The 23,629-nt window shown below is 48.1% G+C and overlaps 1 long non-coding RNA gene across 1 annotated transcript in view; it reads left to right on the top strand.

Annotated features, from left to right (window-relative positions):
• Positions 1–261: 261 nt before the first annotated feature.
• The window catches only part of LOC147114613 (uncharacterized), a 39,765-nt gene continuing 16,397 nt past the window's right edge, over positions 262–23,629 (top strand). The window contains exon 1 of the long non-coding RNA XR_015078963.1: positions 262–1,543. This is a non-coding gene — a long non-coding RNA (uncharacterized LOC147114613). The remainder of the gene's footprint in view (positions 1,544–23,629) is intronic.

Here is a 23,629-nt window from a genome sequence, read left to right as displayed (position 1 = left end):
GTAGAGGAGACCGCATCGTGAGCAGCGAATACAGTATACTAAATTGCAAGAAGTACAAGTAAATCGCTGTTTCACCTGGAAGTAGTGTTTGGGGCCCTGGATGGTGGGAAGGGAGGAAGTAAAAGGTCAGGTGTTGCATCCCCTGCGCTTGCATGGGAAAGTGCTGGGTGAAGGGGAAGGGGTGTTGGGGGTGATAGAGGAGTGGACCAGGGTGTCGCGGGGGGGAGCGGTCCCTTCAGAATGCTGAAAGTGGGGGGGAGGGGAAGATGTGTTTGGTGGTGGGATCACGTTGGAGGTGGCAGAAATGGTGCAGGATGATCCGTTGAATATGTAGGCTGGTGGGGGGAAAGGTGAGGACAAGGGGAACTCTATTGTGGTTCTGGGAGGGAGGGGAAGGGGTGAGAGCAGAAGTGTGGGAAATGGAACGGACACGGTCGAGAGCCATGTCAACCATGGTAGAGGGGAATTCTCGGTTGAGGAAAAAGATAGACATACCATAAGCACCAGTATGGAAAGTGGCATCGTCAGAACAGATGCGGTGGAGACGGAATACTGGGAGAATGGAATAGAGTCCTTACAGGAAGAGGGGTGGGAGGAAGTGTAGTCCAGGTAGCTGTGGAAGTCAGTGGGCTTATGGTGGATGTTGGTTGATAGCCAATCACCAGAAATGGAGACAGAGAAGTCGAGGAAGGGAAGAGTTGGAGATGGACCATGTGAAGGTGAGGGAAGGATAGAAATTGGAAGCAAAGTGAATGAAAGTTTCTTGTTCATGGCAAGAGCAGGAAACGGCACCAATACAGTCATCAATGTACCGGAAAAAGAGGTGAGGGAGGGGACCTGAGTAGGACTGGAACAAAGAATGTTCCACATATCCCATTAAAAGTCAGGCATTGCTAGGGCCTATAGCAACACCTTTAATTTGGAGGAAGTGAGTGGAGTCAAAGGGGCTGTCTACGTTGTATCCTCCCCTCCTCTTCCTGTTCCTCCACTCCCTGTTGCACTTCCTCCTCCTCCGCTATCTCCCCCTCCCCCGCGCGCACAAACCCATTTACATTGATGGTGTCCGGCGCACAGAGCCCACACTTGCCAGAGGTTCAGACCAGAGGAAATTGTCACACATTTGTCCACATTCATTGGCCCTGATATTTACCCGGGGTTGAGGTTCAAAGAGTACCTCAAAAAGTAAAGTGCTTTGGGATGTCCTGAGGTCGTGAAAGACGCTGTACAAATGTCAGTCTTTCTTTCTTAGTTTTTTCTGTAACACTGTGACTAAAGTCCCCTGTTCTCTACTTATGGCCTCCAAAGTCGATCCTTGTTAATGGAACAATTTTAAATGACCATACGCGAATTTGATGAAGCAATAAACTGTAAAAAAAAAAAATACCATTTATAAAGGTATGAGACTGACAGAAGTTGCAGTCAGTTTAATTATCCTGTATATTTTTTTTTGTTATATTCATTCTCGGGAAGTGGGCGTCGTTGGCAAGACCGGCATTTATTGTCCACCCCTCGTTGCCCTTGAGAAGTTGGAGCCAGCCTGTTGGTGAGCTACTTGTGCGTGATGTTTTCGGGTGTGTTCTGTTCCATTTCACTGCACTAGACAATCATCATGTGGTGTGACAATGTACCATATAGAGGTGAGCTACTCTCAGATTTCATTTGACAAAAACAACCGAGGTTCCCACACAGATGGTTGATAGTTAGATAGCATTTTCTCACACACAATCAACATTTCTATCAATATACTACTTAAAGCTTGAGCTCGAGATATTTGGCCACCCAGTGACAAGAAATAATATTTGCTTCAATGTATCTCATTAACTTTATTAATTGGACTTTCGCGGAAATTCATCCAATACATCAGTTCTGGATGAGCAAAAATTTTCTCCAATTAAATACTGGGAAGACCGAAGCCATTGTTTTCGGTCCCCGCCACAAACTCCGTTCCCTAGCCATTGACTCCATCCCTCTCCCTAACATCTGTCTGAGGCTGAACCACACTGTTCGCAACCTTGGTATCATATCCGACCACATATCCGCAGCATAACTAAGACCGCCTACTTTCACCTCCGTAACATCGCCCGTCTCCGCCCTTGCCTCAGCTCATCCGCTGCTGAAACCCTCATCCATGCCTTTGTTACCTCTAGACTTGACTATTCCAACGCACTCCTGGCTGGCCTCCCACATTCCACCCTACGTAAACTTGAGGTCATCCAAAACTCGGCTGCCCGTGTCCTAACTCGCACCAAGTCCCATTCGTCTATCACCCCTGTGCTCGCTGACCTACACTGGCTCCCGGTTAAGCAGCACCTCAATTTCAAAAGTCTCATCCTTGTTTTCAAATCCTTCCATGGCCTCCCCCCTTCCTATCTCTGTAATCTCCTTCAGCCCCACAACCCGCTCCCCCCCCACCCCCATCCCCCATCCAGAGATATCTGCACTCCTCTAATTCTGCCCTCTTCAGCATCCCTAATTATAATCACTCAACCTTTGGTGGCTGTGTCTTCTGTTGCCTAGGCCCGAAGCTCTGGAATTCCCTGCCTAAACCTCTCCGCCTCACTACCTCTCTTTCCTCCTTTAAGACGCTCCTTAAAACCTACCTCTTTGACCAAGCTTTTGGTCACCTGCCCTAATTTATCCTTATGTGGATCGGTGTCAAATTTTTTGTCTTAAAATACTCCTGTGCAGCGCCTTGGGACATTTTGCTACGTTAAAGGCGCTATATAAATACAAGTTGTTGTTGTAATACATATTACCATTATTGGTGAAATTAGCCACTGGTCACGAAAATACAATACCCACTTTTACAATCTAAAACATGTTAATTTATTGGCCTAGAAATTCGGTTGCACACTGCCCATTGTTTGGGTGCTAGGGTGCCAAATTGGGACCAAAATGGCGTCCAAGCAGCGCACACACACACACACACGTCTGGTGTGGGCCGCGCCAGACTGTTAGAACTTGCTTTGTGCCAGGTGTCCCTTCAAAGTTAATCATACCTCTGGACCATTGTCTGATTAGGATATGCTAATATTGGAGATTAGTCGGGACAATGGGGAGTAGCAACAGGCAGACGGGTTGGCTACATCCCGTGTGAGGTGCTAATATCAGATTGGCCAGAACAATGGAAGCACCCAAGCTAACACGTAGCAGTGTCACATTAACTATCCAGTATTGTCCATAGAATCATAGAAATTTACAGCACGGAAGGAGGCCATTTCGGCCCATCGCGTCCGCGCCGGCTGACAAAGAGCTATCCAGCCTAATCCCACCTCCCAGCTCTGGGTCCGTAGCCCTGTAGGATACAGCACTTCAAGTGCACATCCAAGCACTTTTTAAATGCGGTGAGGGTCTCTGCCTCTACCACCCAGATCGTCTCCTGTTCCTTTTGTAATGTCAAGGCAGGATACATCAGGTTAAATTGATTAGCAGTTAAACCATCAAGATGGCTATTACATCTGGATTAGTATACATTCTGCGCATCATGTGATATGACTCTCATTAAAGGGGAAGGTACTTTAAGGATGCCTGGAAGGTTTTTTGAATATGTGACAGATGGGAAAAAGAGGGAAACAAAAGAACAGCTTCTTATAGTTAGAGCTCACGGGATGGTTGGAAGTCCAACACCTACAGAGGCCAAGCCTGATCATCTCGGGTCTGCAGGAAACCAGGTTGAATAAGTCTATTGTATAACCATAATAGTTATTATGCTATTGGTGTCTGAACAGTAAACTTGCATTTGGACAATACGCTCGAGCCTGAACCACGAGGAATCATTTAATTGAGTTAAAAGATTTCCTTACACCATTTTGGTGAGGGCGGTACGGCGGCCGTTTGGAGCGTATGCTAGAAGTATGGTAAGTAGGCAAATCATGAACAAATATTTTGTATCGCTCTTCACGGTAGAAGAATGGATAATCAGGGGGCTATTGGGGTGGGGGGGGGGAACTTAAAACAATCACTATCACTAGAGAGAAAGTATTAGGCAATCTAATGGGACTAAAGGTGGACAAGTCCCCTGGACCCGATGGCCTGCATCCTAGAGTCTTAAAAGAGGTGGCTGCAGAGATAGGGGATGCATTGGTTGTAATCTACCAAAATTCCCAGGATTCTGGAAAGGTCCCAGCGGACTGGAAAACTGCAAATGTAACGCCCCTTTTTAAGAAAGGAGGGAGACAGAAAGCAGGCAACTATCGACCAGTTAGCCTAACATCTGTCATTGGGAAAATGCAGGAGTCCATCATTAAGGAAGTGATAGCAGGACATTTAGAAAATCATAATATAGTCAAGCAGAGTCAGCATGGTTTTATGAAAGAGAAATCATGTTTGACAAATTAGTTCTTTTGAGGATGTAACGAGCAGGGTGGATAAAGGGGAATTAATAGATGTCGTGTATTTGGATTTCCAGAAGGCATTTGATAAGGTGCCACATAAAAGGTTACTACACAAGACAAGAGCTCATGGGGTTGGGGGTAATATATTAGCATGGATAGAGGATTGGCTAACTAACAGAAAACTGAGAGTCGGGATAAATGGGTCATTTCAGGTTGGAAAACTGTAACTAGTGGGGTGCCACAGGGATCAGTGCTGGAGCCTCAACTATTTACAATCTATATTAATGACTTGGATGAAGGGACAAAGTGTAATGTAGCCAAATTTGCTGATGATACAAAGATAGGTGGGAAAGCAAATTGTGTGGAGGACTCAAAGAATCTCCAAAGGGATATAGATAGGCTAAGTAAGTGGGCAAAAATCTGGCAGATGGAGTTTAAAGTGGGAAAATGCGAGGTTATCCACTTTGGTAGGAAAAATAAAAAAGCAAATTATTATTTAAATGGGGAGAGATTACAAAATGCTGAGGTACAGAGGGATCTGGGGGTCCTTGTACATGAATCACAAAAAGTTAGCATGCAGGTACAGCAAGTAATTAGGAAGGCAAATGGAGAGGGTTCGAGTACAGGAACAAGGATGTCTTGCTGGAGTTGTACAGGGCCTTGGTGAGACCACACCTTGAGTATTGTGTGCAGTTTTGGTCGCCTTATCTGAGGAAGGATGTTCTTGCCATGGAGGGAGTGCAGCGAAGATTCACCAGCCTGATACCTGGGATGGCAGGAATAACGTATGAGGAGAGATTGGGTCGATTGGGCTTATACTCGCTGGATTTTAGAAGAATGAGAGGGGATCTCATTGAAACTTATGAAATTCTAACAGGACTAGACAGACTAGATGCAGGAAGGATGTTCCCGACGGCCGGGGAGTCCAGAAACAGGGGTCACAGTCTAAGGATAAGGGGTAAGCCATTTAGGACAGAGATGCGGAGGAATTTCTTTACCCAGAGAGTGGTGAACCTGTGGAATTCTCTACCACAGAAGGCAGTGGAGGCCAATTCATTAAATATATTCAAGAAGGAGTTAGATATATTTCTTAAGGCTAAAGGGATCAAGGGATATGGGGAGAAGGCAAGGACAGGGTACTGAATTTGGATGATCAGCCATGATCATTGAATGGCGGAGCAGGCTCGAGGGGCTGAATGGCCTACTCCTGCTCCTATCTTCTATGTTTCTATGGGGTGAAAATTCAGTTGATAGCACCACCCGTTAGCGCCTTAAGAGGGCGCTAAGTGGGGCGCAAACCAACTAGCGCCCGGGCGCGGCGATATCTGCGCCTCTCGCAAAATTGACCGGACATTTTGCGGCGGCGCTAAATAATACCGCCCGATCTCCTGCACACGCAGATCTTGACGTCATTCGAGAGTGCAACGCCCTTGGGGCGCCCCGGACCGGAAATTCAGTGGCGCCCCCCTCCTTTCCGCCTGGCACGACCAACGACAGGTTGACTGGAACGCTTCCCAGTCACTGTGGGGCTGGGGTGGGCGCTATTTAAAGGGGGCCTCTTCCTGGCTTTTGTGTGGTAGCCATTTTTGCACCACTCGTTCTGAGAGAGAGAGAGAGATTTGGAGAGAGACAAAGAGAGAAAGAGAGACTTCTGCATTGAGTCAACACTGTCTGAGGTAGTTTTGGCTTTTGACCATAACTTTGCAGGTACTTTGCTTTTTGACTGTCATAACTTTGATTGCCCAGATACTATGGGGGCTGCAATGGATGGGAACGTCGTCCTTCTCCATCACATTCAGAAGGCACAGAGACACAGAGAGAGAGTGGCAATCATGGCCAGACAGAGGAGGGCCAACAGGCATCGGTACAGGAGACCTTACCCTCCCAGGGTTTTTCACCAACTGTTCTCATACATTAACATGTCTGAGGAGCAGTGTTTGCGAAGGCTGCGATTCAGCAAGGAGTTGGTCACTGAGCTCTGCCACCTGCTTCAGCCAGATCTGCAGCCTCAACTGAGGAGCAAGACATCTCTGTCGGTGGCAGTGAAGATAACAGTGGCTCTCAACTTTTATGCCACCGGCTCCTTTCAATCTGCTACTGGGGACATCGCTAATATCTCCCAGTTCGCGGTGCATTGCTGCATCCACCAGGTCACAAATGCCCTCTTTAAAAGGAGACGAGAGTACATCTCTTTCCCCATGACCCCGGACAAGCAGCAAGAACGCACAACGAGCTTTGCCATGATAGCGGGCTTCCCCATGGTGCAGGGTGCCATTGACTGCACCCATGTGGCTTTGCGGGCGCCACAAGAGAATGCAGAGGATTTCCGCAACCGAACGGGCTTCCATTCCTTAAACATCCAGTTGGTCTGTGACCACAGACAGCTGATACTCGCTGTCAACGCCCACTTTCCAGGCAGCAGCCACGATGCCTTCATCCTGCGCCAGACTTCTGTGGCAGACCTTTTCAAGGCACCGCTTCACCCAGGAGGTTGGCTTCTTGGGGACAAGGGATATCCTGTGTGCACCTGGCTGATGACCCCGCTCCGTTCGCCCAGCACCCCTGCTGAGCTACGATACAACGAGAGCCATCAAGCTACCAGGAACATCGTTGAGCACACAATTGGCGTGCTCAAGCAACGGTTCCACTGTCTGGACCATTCTAGAGAAGCCCTGCAGTACTCGCCTGAGTGAGTCTCCCACTTCGTTGTTGTGTGCTGCATGCTGCATAACCTGGCAATCCTCAGGACCTAGCCAATGCCACCAGACATTGGAGCACCAGCAGAGGAGGAGGAGGAGGATGAGGAGGATGGTCATCAGCAGCACCAAGGCGGGAGGGAGGCACAAAGTGGAAGGGCCATCCATCAAAGGCTCATAGCAAGTCGCTTCTAGGCCCCCTCTGAGGGAATGGCTTCTGCCATTCAAACAACCTGAATGAAACCATCCCGCAACCCCTAAGCCGGTCAAGGCAACAATGAGTGCAAAGACCAAACATGCACATTTTGAATACAGACACTTCTTTATTTCCCAAACTGTGACCCATTTCCGCATGACAAAGTAATAGAAAGAAACACCAAAAAAAAGTCATTCACATAACTGGCTCTCACAACCTGGAGACAATGTCCAAAACAGTAACAAAAATTTGACCACGACCCTCGGCCTTCAATAAAACAATGAAATACATTTTGCCACACCTCCTACTTTTTGCCCTTCGAGGGTGATCTGCCTCCCTTGCGAAATTGCCCCTTTCCCACCCTGCAGCTCCTCCGTAATGGGACCCCAGTGGCTGCAGCAAGGCTGGGGGAAGGCTGCTGAGTGTCAGAAACTGAGACTGCAGATGCCCTTGAGGGACGGCCTGGACCAGCTCTGGGCCTGGAGGGCCCGGCTGCTGACTGCTCCAACTCTGCATGGGCGGCAGCAGTCTGTCCTACAGGTGGTGGCAGCTGCAGTGGAGAAGTGACAGTGTTGGCAGCAGGAATGCTGTCATCTTGAGCAAGGACAGCAACTCCCTGCCCGACCGACACACTGGCACTCCGACGGAGCAGCACCTCAGCATGCGGAGCAATCTGCTGGAGCACAGATTGCTGGCCTGCTGCGGCGCAGTGAGAGCCCCAGGGAAATCTGCCCGATCCAGCGAGGGTGGCAGCAGTCAGTGCTCACGTGACCTCAATCTGTGTCTGCATGAGACCAGCCACTGACTGCATTGCAGCATTTAACATTTGCGTGGCAGCCGCCTGTGCTCCAGCGAAGTGCTCCACACTCCTTGCCAATGATTCAGTGTGCCTTTGCTTGGCCTGGGCGTTCATTTCAGTGAGGACCTGCTCCTAGTCTGCGTTCAGTGCAGCAGGACTCGAGGCCATACTCTCCGTCCGGGGAGAAGGCCCCTGAGCTTCCCTAACCCCCTCGCATTGCTGCAGCCCGCTGGGTCCTGGAGCTTCACCCTCATCAGACCATTCCCCCCCGCTCCCCTCCAGGGAAGTCGTGTCCCCAGTATGGGCATGGGCTGCCTCAGTAGAGGGTTGTGCCTATGGTCCGGCTTCCTCTTCCTCCTCGCCTTCAGCTTCACTCCCAATGGCAGCTTGAGGGCCCGTCTCCTCACCTGGTGAATCACCATCTGAAAGCAGGGAGGTACAAGAGTGGCTTTAGCGTGAGAACAGGGTGGCAGCAAAGGAGACATGAGTGCAGCGATGTACTGATTTGGATTGAAAGTGTCAAAGGCTGCTGTTGTGAGGAACAAGTGGATGGAGAGAGGACAAAAAGGTGATGACCTTACCACTGCTGGCCAGGACGGGGTCAGCGTCTCCAGTGGCGACGGGACCAAGCATCCGGCTTGCCACAATTCTGTGGACACGCTGCTCAAGATCACTGAGGGCTTGAAGGTGAGGCCGCCCTCCACCGGTCCATTGCTGCTGTCTCCTATTATGAGCCAACTTGGCCTGCAAGAAAAAGGACTGCGTCTGAGCAAATATGCAGCCATGATCTTGCCTGAAATGCCTCCCATAATTGAATAGCCCTTACTGTATGCAGCCATGATCTTGCCTGAAATGCCTCCCATGGTTGAATAGCCCTTACTGTATGCAGTCATGATCTTGCCTGAAATGCCTCCCATGGTTGAATAGCCCTTACTGTATGCAGCCATGATCTTGCCTGAAATGCCTCCCATGGTTGAATAGCCCTTACTGTATGCAGCCATGATCTTGCCTGAAATGCCTCCCATGGTTGAATAGCCCTTACTGTATGCAAAGTGTGGAATGTGCGTGTGTGTTTCATGAAAGGGCCATAGGTGTTGGATGAGTGATGGGCATTGGGGCTTTCAAGACCCTCTGGCCATAAAGTGAGGTGGAGATGGAGGGATGAAGAGGTTTTGAAAAAAGGCACTCACCCTGACGACCCGAGTGAGGTCGTTGAACTTTTTCCTCCATTGCACAGGGGTCCTAGGCACCATGCTGCTTGAGGTCACTCTGTGAGCCACCTCCCTCCACGCTTTCCTGTATTCGCTTGGCAAGGGCCTCCTGCCACTCTCTGGGTACAGTAGAGCTCTTCTGCGCTCCACCACGCCAACCAGAGCCTCCAAGGCACGCTCGCTGAAGCGTTGTGCTCACTCCCTGGCCCTCTCCATGGTCCTTGGCTGGAAGATTTCGCCACAGGTCTGTCCAGGCCGAGACTCAAGGCTCCAGTGAGCAGGGCGTGGCTGCAGAGCAAGATCGACCCTCCCCTTTAAGAACTGACCGGCGCCAGTGTGTCTGCGTTCAATCACTAACTGACAGCACCTGCGCTGCACCCGCCCTCTGAGGTAACGCCTCGCTCCTCGGGCTTAGCGCGTTAAGTGAGTTGTGTAGTGCCTGATTTAGCGCTCAAATCACCTCCAGTGGCGAGAGGCGAATTTTGCAGCCGGCGGCAAAATGGGTGATACCGAATTTCTCCCCCTATGTTTCTATGAATGTTGGCCTTTATTGCAAAGGGAATGGAGTATAAAAGTAGGGAAGTCCTGTTACAACTGTACAGGGCGTTGGTGAGACCACACCTGGAGTACTGCGTGCAGTTTTGGTCTCCTTATTTAAGGAAGGATATACTTGCATTGGAGGCAGTTCAGAGAAGGTTCACGAGGTTGATTCCAGAGATGAAGGGGTTATCTTATGAAGAAAGGTTGAGCAGGTTGGGCCTATACTCATTGGAGTTTAGAAGAATGAGAGGGGATCTTATTGAAACATATAAGATTCTGAAGGGACTTGACAGGGTAGATGCAGAGAGGATGTTTCCCCTCGTGGGGGAATCTAGAACTAGGGGGCATAATTTCATGGGGCACCCTTTTAAATCGGAAATGAGGAGGAATTTCTTCTCTCAGAGGGTCATGAATCTTTGGAATTCTCTTCCCCAGAGAGCTGTGGAGGCTGGGTCATTGAATATATTTAAGGTGGAGATAGACAGATATTTGAACGATAAGGGAGTCAAGGGCTTTGGGGAGCGGGCAGGGAAGCGGAGTTGAGGTCAAGATCAGATCAGCCATGATCTCATTGAACTTGGAAACATAGAAGATAGGAGCAGGAGTAGGCCATTCGGCCCCTCGAGCCTGCTCGACCATTTAATGAGATCATGGCTGATCATCCAAATTCAGTACCCTGTCCCTGCTTTCTCCCCATATCCCTTGATCCCTTTAGCCATAAGAAATATATCTAACTCCTTCTTGAATTTATTTAATGAATTGGCCTCTACTGCCTTCTGTGGTAGAGAATTCCACAGGTTCACCACTCTCTGGGTGAAGAAACTCCTCCTCATCTCTGTCCTAAATGGCTTACCCCTTATCTTTAGACTGTGACCCCAGGTTTTGGACTCCCCCGCCATCGGAAACATCCTTCCTGCATCTAGTCTGTCTCGTCCTGTTAGAATGTTATAAGTTTCAATGAGATCCCCTCTCATTCTTCTAAACTCCAGCGAATATAAGCCCAATCGACCCAATCTCTCCTCATACGTCATTCCTGCCATCCCAGGTATCAGTCTGGTGAATCTTCGCTGCATTCCCTCCATGGCAAGAACATCCTTCCTCAGACAAGGCGACCAAAACTGCACACAATACTCAAGGTGTGGTCTCACCAAGGCCCTGTACAACTGCAGCAAGACATCCTTGCTCCTGTACTCGAATCCTCTCGCTACGAAGGCCAACATACCATTTCCCTCCTCACAGCCCACCCAGCTTTGTGTCATCTGCAAACTTGGAGATATTACATCTAGTTCCCTCGTCTAGATCATTAATATATATTGTGAATAGCTGGGGTCCTAGCACCGATCCCTGCGGTACCCCACTAGTCACTGCCTGCCACTCGGAAAAAGACCCATTTATTCCAACACTTTGCTCCCTGTCTGCCAACCAGCTCTCTATCCAAGTCAGTACCTTACCCCCAATCCCATGTGTTTTAACTTTACACGCTAATCTCTTATGCGGGACCTTATCGAAAGCCTTCTGAAAGTCCAAATACACCACATCCATTGGTTCTCCCTTATCTATTCTACCCGTTACATCCTCAAAAAATTCCAGTAGATTAGTCAAGCACGATTTACCTTTTGTAAATCCAGGTTGACTTTGTCCGATCCTGTCACTGTTTTCCAAGTGCTCTGCTATTACGTCTTTTATAATGGACTCTAGCATTTTCCCCACTACCGATGTCAGGCTTGCCATTCTACAATTCCCCGTTTTCTCTCTACCACCTTTTTTGAATAGTGGGCTTACATTAGCTACCCTCCAATCCATGGGAACTGTTCCAGAGTCTATAGAATTTTGGAAGATGACCAGCAATGCATCTACTATTTCTAGGGCCACTTCCTTAAGTACCCTAGGATGTAGATTATCAGGCCCTGGGGATTTATCGGCCTTCAATCCCGTCAATTTCCCTAACACCATTTCCCTACAAATACTGATTTCATTCAGTTCCTCCCTCTCATTAGACCCTATGTTCCCCGACATCGCTGGGAGGTTATTTGTGTCCTCCTTTGTGAAGACAGAACCAAAGTTTGTATTTAATTGGTCTGCCATTTCTTTGTTCCCCATTATAAATTCCCCTGATTCTGACTGTAAGAGACCTACGCTTGACTTCACCAATCTTTTTCTCTTCACATATCTATAAAAGCTTTTACAGTCAGTTTTTATGTTTCCTGCATGCATACTCTCATACTTTATTTTCCCCCTCTTAATTAATCCCTTTGTCCTCCTTTGCTGAATCCTAAACTGCTCCCAATCTTCAGATTTGCTGCTTTTTCTGGCCAATTTATATGCCTTCTCCTTGGATGTTATGCTATCCCTAATTTCCCTTGTTAGCCAAGGTTGAGTCACCTTTTTTGTTTTATTTTTATGCCAAACAGGGATGAACAAATTCTGTAGTTCATCCACGCGATCTTTAAATGTTTGCCATTGCCTATCCACCATCAACCCTTTAAGTAATATTCCCCAATCCATCCTACACAACTTGCGCCTCATACCATCATAGATTCCTTTATTTAAATTCAGGACCCTAGTCTCTGAGTCAGCTACTTCACTCTCCAACTTAATGAAGAATTCTATCATATTATGATCGCTCCACCCCAAGGGTCCTCGCACAACAAGATTGCTAATGAATCCTTTCTCATTACATAATACTCAGTCTAAGATGGCCTGATCTCTCGTTGGTTTCTCGAAATATTGGTCCAGGAAACCATCCCGTATACACTCCAGGAATTTCTCCTCCACAGTATTGTTACTAATTTGGTTAGCCCAATCTATATGTAGATTAAAGTCACCCATGATAACTGCTGTGCCCTTATTGCATGCAGCTCTAATTTCCCATTTAATGGCATCCCCAACCTCAGCATTACTGTTTGGGGGTCTGTATACAACTCCCACTAACATTTTCTGCCCCATGGTATTTCTCAGCTCTACCCATACAGATTCCACATCATCAGAGCTAATATCCTTCCTTACTATTGTGTTAATCTCCTCTTTAACCAGCAATGCTACCCCACCTCCTTTTCCTTTTTGCCTGTCTTTCCTGAATATTGAATACCCCTGGATGTTGAGTTCCCAGCCTTGGTCACCCTGGAGCCATGTTTCCATAATCCCAATCATATCATATCCGTTTACATCTATTTGCGCAGCTAATTCATCCACCTTATTACGAATGCTCCTCGCATTAAGACACAAAGCCTTCAGGTTTGTTTTTTTAACACTCTTAGACCTTCTAGAATTATTATTTACTGTGGCCATGTTTGATTTAAACCCTTGATTTCTCTGACTGCCACTTTTGCTTTTCTCCTTCCTATCTTTTGCTTCTATACTTGTTTCCCTTTCCTCTGTCTCCCTGCACAGGTTCCCAACCCCCTGCCAATTTAGTTTAAACCCTCCCCAACAGCACTTGCAAACACTCCCCCTAGGACATCGGTCCCGGTCCTGCCCAGGTGCAAACCGTCCAGTTTGTACTGGTCCCACCTCCCCCAGAACCGGTCCCAATGTCCCAGGAAGTTGAATCCCTCCCCCTTGCACCATTCCTCTAGCCACGTATTCATCTGAAATATCCTTCTATTTCTACTCTGACTAGCACATGGCACTGGTAGCAATCCTGAGATTACTACCTTTGAGGTCCTATTTTTTAATTTACCTCCTAACTCCCTATATTCAGCTTTTAGGACCTCATCCCGGTTTTTACCTATATCGTTGGTACCTATATGCACCACGACAACTGGCTGTTTACCCTCCCCCTCCAGAATGCTCTGCAGCCGCTCCGAGACATCCTTGACCCTTGCACCAGGGAGGCAACATACCATCCTGGAGTCTCGTTTGCAGCCGCAGAAACGCCTATCTATTCCCCTTACAATAGAATCCCCTATCACTATAGCTCTCCCGCACTTTTTCCTCCTGTCCTGTGCAGCAGAACCACTCACGGTGCCAGGAAGTTGGCTGCTGCTGCGCCATTATTGAATGGCTCGAGGGGCCAAATGACCTACTCCTGCTCCTACGTCTTATGTTGTTTCCTCTGACTGGAGAGCCTAGAACTAGGGGCATAGTCTCAGGATAAGCAGTAGGCCATTTAAGACTGAGATGAGGAGGAATTTCTTCACTCAGAGGGTGGAATTCTCTACCCCAAAGAGCTATGGATGCTGAGTCTTTGAGTATATTCAAGGCTGAGATCGATAGATTTTTGGACTCTAGGGGAATCAAGGGATATGGAGATCGGGCGGGAAAGTGGAGTTGAGGTCGGAGATCAGCCATGATCTTATTGAATGGCGGAGTAAACTCGAAGGCCATATGGCCTACTCCTGCTCCTAATTCTTACATTCTTATGTTCTTAAAATAATAAATGAATGTAATGATTCAAAATATATTATTAAAAATGATGAGCACCTGTATGTGGCACTAAGGGGTCAAGTTATTTGACCCACTAAGTACAATGGGGCCCACTTTATGTTACGTGACAGCCCTACTGTACTTTTCAGATCTCACTTTGCATCTAATTTGTAGGTATGGAGCAACGCCATACACAGTAATTGAAATGTGTTGATATTTCTTAACTCCTTACCTGTGTCCAATGTTTCAATCCGTATTTGCGATGTCCCACCTGTATTCCGTACTGGACATTGTGGAGGCAGTCTTGCCATTCTTGCAACAATGCTCTCACGTCCATAAAGAGCAATTCTCTCCACTAGACACGTTAACCACGCTGTCCTTTTAATATCCAGAAAATAAGCCCATAAACCTCTAGCAGTCAAACCATCTCCAGACATTGCTAAGTGGAACATTGCCTTCACCAATGACACTCACGTGGAACAATGAGCTAGTGCCTCCGTTTAGTCCAGCCCACATCCCAATCCACAGCTCTTCCCCCACCCCCCACCCCCCGCCACCAACCCAGCCCCAGCTAAAACGGGTCTGAAGATTGACGCTAGGCTTTGCTGCCCCTCCCTGCATACCCTGTCCCTGCTGAGTTTGACCTGGGATCAACCCTTGACATAGAAAAGATACAGACCCAGACAGGCCAGCCTCAGAAAGTGGGCAGGAATCAGGAATGGTGATAATCTTCCAATAGGACGCAAAGGGCGCGATCTGCATGGGGGAGGTGGTATTAATTGTGTTCAAAAGTGTTGGTTCCCATGGGGCAGTGGCTGATTGACAGAGAGTGGGAAACGGACGTGGTAAGCAGCTGACACGGCCCAGTGTCCTCTGTAAATGGGAGATACCTGGAGCAAAGGTAGGGTATTCCGCCCACCACTCCCCCTACACACTGAACACAAAATTCGTCTGGAAACCCCCCACTCTGTTAAGAACAAAATCTGGCCCAGGCTAAAGATAGAATATCCCTGGAGTGATAGACCCTGCTGAGCAGAGAGTTCTCTCAGGCCAAATGAGGAGAATCCCACAAGGTTTACCAACCCTCCCAGCATTGTCCTGGAGTCTGCAGGGATTAACAACAACAACTTGTATTTATATCGCGCCTTTAATGTAGCAAAACGTTCCAAAGCGCTGCACAGGAGTATTATTGAACACTGCTGCAAGCAACCCAGAAGAACAATCATAGGGGTATTAAAACAAATTGTGTGTTTTTTCTTCATTTCTTTGAACACTTTTGTTTATTAGTTATAAAAATATTTGAGATGGAAAGAAGGTTGTTTGACCGAGTCGGGCAGTCGAGGGTGGAGGGTCATGTGGGGGTCAGCCTCCAGGAATACACCTAGCTCAAGTTGGCAACCCTATCTCCCACTGAGTTGAAAATCCAGTGCCAGGCAGGAAGAAAGGTAATATAATTCAATACCCCTGCCATATACCAGACCCCTGCCCCTATCTGCTGAGTGACACTGCCCCCTGAACTGCTTAGAGAGTTTGCCAGTCCAGCCCAGACCCCTACTTAGATATTTTGCTCCCTCCCCCAACAGCCCTGCTTCCTTCAACTCCTTTCCACCATAACCTTCCCTCCCTTGTCCTCTATCCCCCCTCTTTCCCCTTTCCTCCTAACCTCCCCCATTCTCACAACCTCCTCCTGCCCCCTATCTACCATCCCTTTCCTACCGCTGTTTCACTTTCCCTCATTCCCCTCTTCTCCCCTTTACTCCCTACTCCCATTACCCTCCCCCTCTTTCCCCTTTTTCCATACTCCTCCTTTATCCCCTCTTCGCTCTTCCCTCTGCTTGCCCTCCCACTTCTTCCCCCTCCCCTTTTTACTCTATCCCTCTTCCCTCCCACTCATCTCTCCCTGTCCCTCTGCTCCTTCTAACTGCCTCCCTCCCCGTCCGCTTCCCCGTCTTTGCCAATTATCCCCTGCCCTCTAACCGTGCTTGATCTGAATACTACACTCGGTCTTGATTTTCCATCTGCAATGCCATGAGAGACCAACTCGTAATTTTAAAATGTAATTGATATACAGTGCGTGACAGATGGGGGTGGCAGATGGACTGCTCAATTCTATCAATGTTTTATGAAGCACCAAAGGTTATTCTGTTCATTTGTTTTGTACATTACGTTGTGTAATAACACAATGCAGCTCGAGATGTCTCACTTATTTATCTTTGGTGGTTGCAGGGCACACAGAAAGACTTGGAGAGACTGTAGCTGGTAAAAATAAGCAAGTCTGGTAGCAATCCTGAGATTACTACCTTTGAGGTCCTATTTTTTAATTTACCTCCTAACTCCCTATATTCAGCTTTTAGGACCTCATCCCGGTTTTTACCTATATCGTTGGTACCTATATGCACCACGACAACTGGCTGTTTACCCTCCCCCTCCAGAATGCTCTGCAGCCGCTCCGAGACATCCTTGACCCTTGCACCAGGGAGGCAACATACCATCCTGGAGTCTCGTTTGCAGCCGCAGAAACGCCTATCTATTCCCCTTACAATAGAATCCCCTATCACTATAGCTCTCCCGCACTTTTTCCTCCTGTCCTGTGCAGCAGAACCACTCACGGTGCCAGGAAGTTGGCTGCTGCTGCGCCATTATTGAATGGCTCGAGGGGCCAAATGACCTACTCCTGCTCCTACGTCTTATGTTGTTTCCTCTGACTGGAGAGCCTAGAACTAGGGGCATAGTCTCAGGATAAGCAGTAGGCCATTTAAGACTGAGATGAGGAGGAATTTCTTCACTCAGAGGGTGGAATTCTCTACCCCAAAGAGCTATGGATGCTGAGTCTTTGAGTATATTCAAGGCTGAGATCGATAGATTTTTGGACTCTAGGGGAATCAAGGGATATGGAGATCGGGCGGGAAAGTGGAGTTGAGGTCGGAGATCAGCCATGATCTTATTGAATGGCGGAGTAAACTCGAAGGCCATATGGCCTACTCCTGCTCCTAATTCTTACATTCTTATGTTCTTAAAATAATAAATGAATGTAATGATTCAAAATATATTATTAAAAATGATGAGCACCTGTATGTGGCACTAAGGGGTCAAGTTATTTGACCCACTAAGTACAATGGGGCCCACTTTATGTTACGTGACAGCCCTACTGTACTTTTCAGATCTCACTTTGCATCTAATTTGTAGGTATGGAGCAACGCCATACACAGTAATTGAAATGTGTTGATATTTCTTAACTCCTTACCTGTGTCCAATGTTTCAATCCGTATTTGCGATGTCCCACCTGTATTCCGTACTGGACATTGTGGAGGCAGTCTTGCCATTCTTGCAACAATGCTCTCACGTCCATAAAGAGCAATTCTCTCCACTAGACACGTTAACCACGCTGTCCTTTTAATATCCAGAAAATAAGCCCATAAACCTCTAGCAGTCAAACCATCTCCAGACATTGCTAAGTGGAACATTGCCTTCACCAATGACACTCACGTGGAACAATGAGCTAGTGCCTCCGTTTAGTCCAGCCCACATCCCAATCCACAGCTCTTCCCCCACCCCCCACCCCCCGCCACCAACCCAGCCCCAGCTAAAACGGGTCTGAAGATTGACGCTAGGCTTTGCTGCCCCTCCCTGCATACCCTGTCCCTGCTGAGTTTGACCTGGGATCAACCCTTGACATAGAAAAGATACAGACCCAGACAGGCCAGCCTCAGAAAGTGGGCAGGAATCAGGAATGGTGATAATCTTCCAATAGGACGCAAAGGGCGCGATCTGCATGGGGGAGGTGGTATTAATTGTGTTCAAAAGTGTTGGTTCCCATGGGGCAGTGGCTGATTGACAGAGAGTGGGAAACGGACGTGGTAAGCAGCTGACACGGCCCAGTGTCCTCTGTAAATAGGAGATACCTGGAGCAAAGGTAGGGTATTCCGCCCACCACTCCCCCTACACACTGAACACAAAATTCGTCTGGAAACCCCCCACTCTGTTAAGAACAAAATCTGGCCCAGGCTAAAGATAGAATATCCCTGGAGTGATAGACCCTGCTGAGCAGAGAGTTCTCTCAGGCCAAATGAGGAGAATCCCACAAGGTTTACCAACCCTCCCAGCATTGTCCTGGAGTCTGCAGGGATTAACAACAACAACTTGTATTTATATCGCGCCTTTAATGTAGCAAAACGTTCCAAAGCGCTGCACAGGAGTATTATTGAACACTGCTGCAAGCAACCCAGAAGAACAATCATAGGGGTATTAAAACAAATTGTGTGTTTTTTCTTCATTTCTTTGAACACTTTTGTTTATTAGTTATAAAAATATTTGAGATGGAAAGAAGGTTGTTTGACCGAGTCGGGCAGTCGAGGGTGGAGGGTCATGTGGGGGTCAGCCTCCAGGAATACACCTAGCTCAAGTTGGCAACCCTATCTCCCACTGAGTTGAAAATCCAGTGCCAGGCAGGAAGAAAGGTAATATAATTCAATACCCCTGCCATATACCAGACCCCTGCCCCTATCTGCTGAGTGACACTGCCCCCTGAACTGCTTAGAGAGTTTGCCAGTCCAGCCCAGACCCCTACTTAGATATTTTGCTCCCTCCCCCAACAGCCCTGCTTCCTTCAACTCCTTTCCACCATAACCTTCCCTCCCTTGTCCTCTATCCCCCCTCTTTCCCCTTTCCTCCTAACCTCCCCCATTCTCACAACCTCCTCCTGCCCCCTATCTACCATCCCTTTCCTACCGCTGTTTCACTTTCCCTCATTCCCCTCTTCTCCCCTTTACTCCCTACTCCCATTACCCTCCCCCTCTTTCCCCTTTTTCCATACTCCTCCTTTATCCCCTCTTCGCTCTTCCCTCTGCTTGCCCTCCCACTTCTTCCCCCTCCCCTTTTTACTCTATCCCTCTTCCCTCCCACTCATCTCTCCCTGTCCCTCTGCTCCTCCTAACTGCCTCCCTCCCCGTCCGCTTCCCCGTCTTTGCCAATTATCCCCTGCCCTCTAACCGTGCTTGATCTGAATACTACACTCGGTCTTGATTTTCCATCTGCAATGCCATGAGAGACCAACTCGTAATTTTAAAATGTAATTGATATACAGTGCGTGACAGATGGGGGTGGCAGATGGACTGCTCAATTCTATCAATGTTTTATGAAGCACCAAAGGTTATTCTGTTCATTTGTTTTGTACATTACGTTGTGTAATAACACAATGCAGCTCGAGATGTCTCACTTATTTATCTTTGGTGGTTGCAGGGCACACAGAAAGACTTGGAGAGACTGTAGCTGGTAAAAATAAGCAAGTCATAGATGGACCGCACCTTATCTATGCTGCTGCTGCAGCTGTGCACCAGGAAGTAGTAGTTTATTCTATGTTTAAAATTCAATACATAAGGGATAAATATCTGAGGGTTTTAGGGAAGTGTATATCAACTAAAATGAATACTCCATGAGCTGTGTGCTGTGCCTGCAATGGAACATGGCTCGGCCAGTGTTGAGGGCAGATGTGGCAACAGAGAATCTGAAAACTCGCTTGATTATCTTTGGGGATCAAGAAGTATTAGGAGTTTTTATGCAAAACTTTCACTTAAAGCATTGTACAGGTGAGATAGAGTTGATACCACAGTGGATTATGGGCCTAGAAATTGGGCCATGTAGTGCCAATTTTTGAGGTGCTACGGAGTCTCATCAGTCCCCAAAATGGCGGGTAGGACACACTTCCAATTGGGTATGGACAAACAAGAGGCGTCCATTACCCACTCCTGAATCAGGTGTTCAGCCCTTTACATATGCAAATAACGCCTGCTTCTGGTTCCCACTGCAAGATTGGTTTGCCCTGAGGCAGCCAGCTCCATCGCCAATACAGGTGGAGCCAACCCTACATAACCCCTGCAACAAAGAACGATAAGTTACTTACCTCAATGTGAAGCTGGGAGGAGTGCTCCTCCAGACCTTACATTAAAGGACCCATAGCGATGGCCCCAGATCCCGACTCCCCTGGCCCCGCGATCCCTGACCCCCGTGACTCCAGGCTACACAACCTCCGAACCAGGCTCTGACACCGCCGGCCGCCGGCGGCTGCCGCTACCTACCCCTGCCACCCAGATACCCACGATTCCCCGAGTCCGGCAATCCCCCCCAACGGCCACGATCCCCCACCCGAGGATTGTGATTCCACTCCCCTCCCGAGGCCAGTACTTACCTGTGAGTCTCTGCGGCGCTAGCAGTGGCCCGTTCCTTGACCATTCCTCTTCATTGGGTTCCTCCCGCAGCACCGTCTTCATTCTAATGAGGTCCGAGGTCCAATATCCAGGGCTCCTCAGACCTCTGCATTTGGGTATGTACCCTACAAGGGGGGAGCTCGCGTATTTCTAGTCCTATATATGGTGTGTGACAGGAATGATTTGAATGGTGAAATAGCTTTTTCTCATTCGCACTTTTTATGTTCTTACCTGCATTTCCCACATTACAACAGCGACTACACTTCAAAAAGTACTTTATTGGCTATAAAGTGTTTTGGGACGGCCAGTGGTCGTGAAAGGCGCTATATAAATGCAAGTCTTTCTTTCTTAAAGGACAGATTTCCACTCGATAACACTCTTTGGTTGGCCCTCCTCCTTTTCCATTTTTTTAAGAAATATATTGTACATATAAAATGCACACATATAAACAGAAGTGAAAAGGGAATGAGAAACTAGTCAGACCAATCCTAGACAAAGTTGCCACCTTGTGATCTGAATGACATCTCATGCAAATCCAGCAAACGTTTAAAGACAGGCTTAACAAACACAACGATGGATCGTGTCCCATTTAATGGTTCAGCCCTGACTTTAGTGGTAGCGCTATATGGTAAATAGCACAATGCTACCACCTCAGGAACCAAAACCCACCTAGAGAAGTGACTTTGCCTTGCACCGCCGAAGGCCACAGCCATGTAAATGCCAGTTTTGTTGGCCGAGTGTAAGCTGACCGGTAAGCCCACTTGTGCAGGCCAGTGGTCAAAGTGCCCTTCAAATGAGTTGTAAATTATAACATTCAAACAAGTGTGCATGTGCCAGCTTATGCATACACATTTGTTTGAGCCTGCTACCCGTTGCCGTGGAATCTGCTCTTCCATGTAAATGGCACAGCTTCCTTAGCACCGGGAGCCAAGTCTATCACAAAGTCACTTCTACCAGAAAATTAGTCTTCGTTCTGTAATGCCACTATAGCTAAACTTGGCTAACAGCCAATCAGTGTTAAGAAGCATTAAGAACATAAGGACATAAGAAATAGAAACAGGAGTAGGCCTTCCAGCCTTTCCAGCCTACTCCACCATTCAATGAGATCATGGCTGATCTTCTAACTCAACTCCACCTTCCCACACTATCCCCATATCCCTTGATTCCCTTAATATCCAAAAATCTATTGATATCTGTCATGAATATACTCACCAACTGAGCATCCACAGCCCTCTGGGGTAGAGAATTCCAAAGATTCACAACCCTTTGAATGAAGGAATTTCTCCTCATCTCAGTCCTAAATGGCCGACCCTTTATTCTGAGACTGTGAACCCCTGGTTCTAGACTCCCCAGCCAGGGAAACATTCTCCCTGCATCTACCCTGTCAAATCCTGTAAGAATTTTGTATGTTTCAATGAGATCCCCTCTCATTCTTCTAAATTCTGTGGAATATTGGACTAGTCTACTCAATCCCTTCTCATAGGACAATCCCCCCATCCCAGGAATCAGTCTGGTGAACCTTCGTTGCACTTCCTCTAAGGCAAGTATATCCTTCCTTAGGCAAGGAGACCAAAACTGTACACAATACTCCAGGTGTGGACTCATATAATTGCCGTAAGAATCATGAGCTAGAAATTCATTATAGCCCAGGAATGGGTGGTATCATTAGAAAAGGCGCTAGTGCTTTAGACTGAACGCAAAATTCGTGCTCACTGCTCAAAGAAATGATTGGAACGCTAATTCAAGTCTTTAAGCCCAAGCTCATTGGTATTACATGCAAAGAGTGAACTAATATCAGGTAAAGTCTAATCATAAGTCATGATTGCCACAGGCTTTTTCAGTTCTTAAAGGGGAGGTTCATTGATGCTGCAGAACCTCATTCTCAGTATTACGGTCTGTGCAGCTGCCTCAGCAAGCAGCAGCAGGTCAAGGAGAAGGAGCCGGACGACTGCAGCAACTGTACTCATGGCAAATCCACGCCCCAGGGAGAGAGGCCGCAGATTCTGTGATCAAGCATTGGAGACATTGGTGTTCGCTGTGGAGAGATGGAAGGCAGTGCTCTACCCGACAAGTGGCAGCAGGCCCTCGCCGCAAGTCTTCCGCACCATGTGGAGGGAGGTAGCACAGCACGTCTCGGGCAGCACTGTGGCCCCCAGGACCCACACAAAGTGCAGGAAGAAATTTAACGACCTCATTCAGGTGGTCAGGGTGAGTGAATGCTTCAACAAATTATACATACCACCTGAACCATAGTCTCACACTGCCCAAAGCACCACACCCACCAACAATTTCTACCTACCAACACTCACACCCACATCTCATACCTTGCAAACAATGACAGCTATTCAACTATGGCAGGCACATCACCCAAACACATTGCTCCACACACACTCACACACTTTCCTTTCTTTTACAGGCCAAGGTGGCTCACAACAGGAGGGAGTAGGAGCACACAGGCGGGGGACAACCCGACACCCAACCACTGTCTGCACTGGAGAATAGAGTGCTGCAGATTATTGGGCACCAGGTGGTGGGTGCCATGGCCACCGGCGACGTTGATCCCCTTGGGGACAACAACGATATGTTTATCCCTACTCCTTCTTCTCGCATCCCACTTCCCCCTCACCCCACAAGCATTTCGCATTTTCCAGCTAATCTTTCTGCATGCATGCATTTCTCCCTTCTGCCCCCCTCCTCTCACCTTAACCCGAGTCTTGTGCATTTATGCTTTCAGATAATGAGCAAGCACCTGAGCAGCCTGTCCCTGAGGGCACCATTGAGAGTGAGGTGGGAGAAGAGGAGGAAGAAGAACACATCACGTCACTGCATGTCTCACCCGCAGGCACCAGCTCAGATACTGGCACTATACATTCTTTAGAGACTAGTATAGTAGCAGGATCTGCATAGGGTGAGGTACCGGGGATGAGTGGGCTGCAGCAAGGCCAGGGGGAAAGGATAGCTCTGGGGCCAGTTCCCCGGAGGGCGAGTTCTGCTGCACAGGACTCGGATGAGGACCTCAATGGGGAGGCCTTTAGAAGAAGGGTGATGGGCATGCACACGGAGATGATACTTGCAATGGCAAGGGTGCCCAAGAGCCTCTCGGCAATGATAAGGAGTATGGAGGAGTCCGCCTCCAACATTGCACAAGGCTCTGCGCATTTCCAGTCTGCAAAGGATGGTAGACTCCCAGAGAGACCGTGGCAACCCAGGCCTGATTCCGTGTGTGATATGCGATCTGGTAGCTTCACCACACGAGCCTCCTCTCACTCGAATTACCTCTTTCCA

The sequence above is a fragment of the Somniosus microcephalus genome, chromosome 7 (assembly GCF_052327205.1).
Source record: "Somniosus microcephalus isolate GS21.2 chromosome 7, FLI_Smic_1.0, whole genome shotgun sequence".
NCBI classification, from domain to species: Eukaryota; Metazoa; Chordata; class Chondrichthyes; order Squaliformes; family Somniosidae; genus Somniosus; species Somniosus microcephalus.
This window is presented reverse-complemented; position numbering and strand designations above follow the sequence as displayed.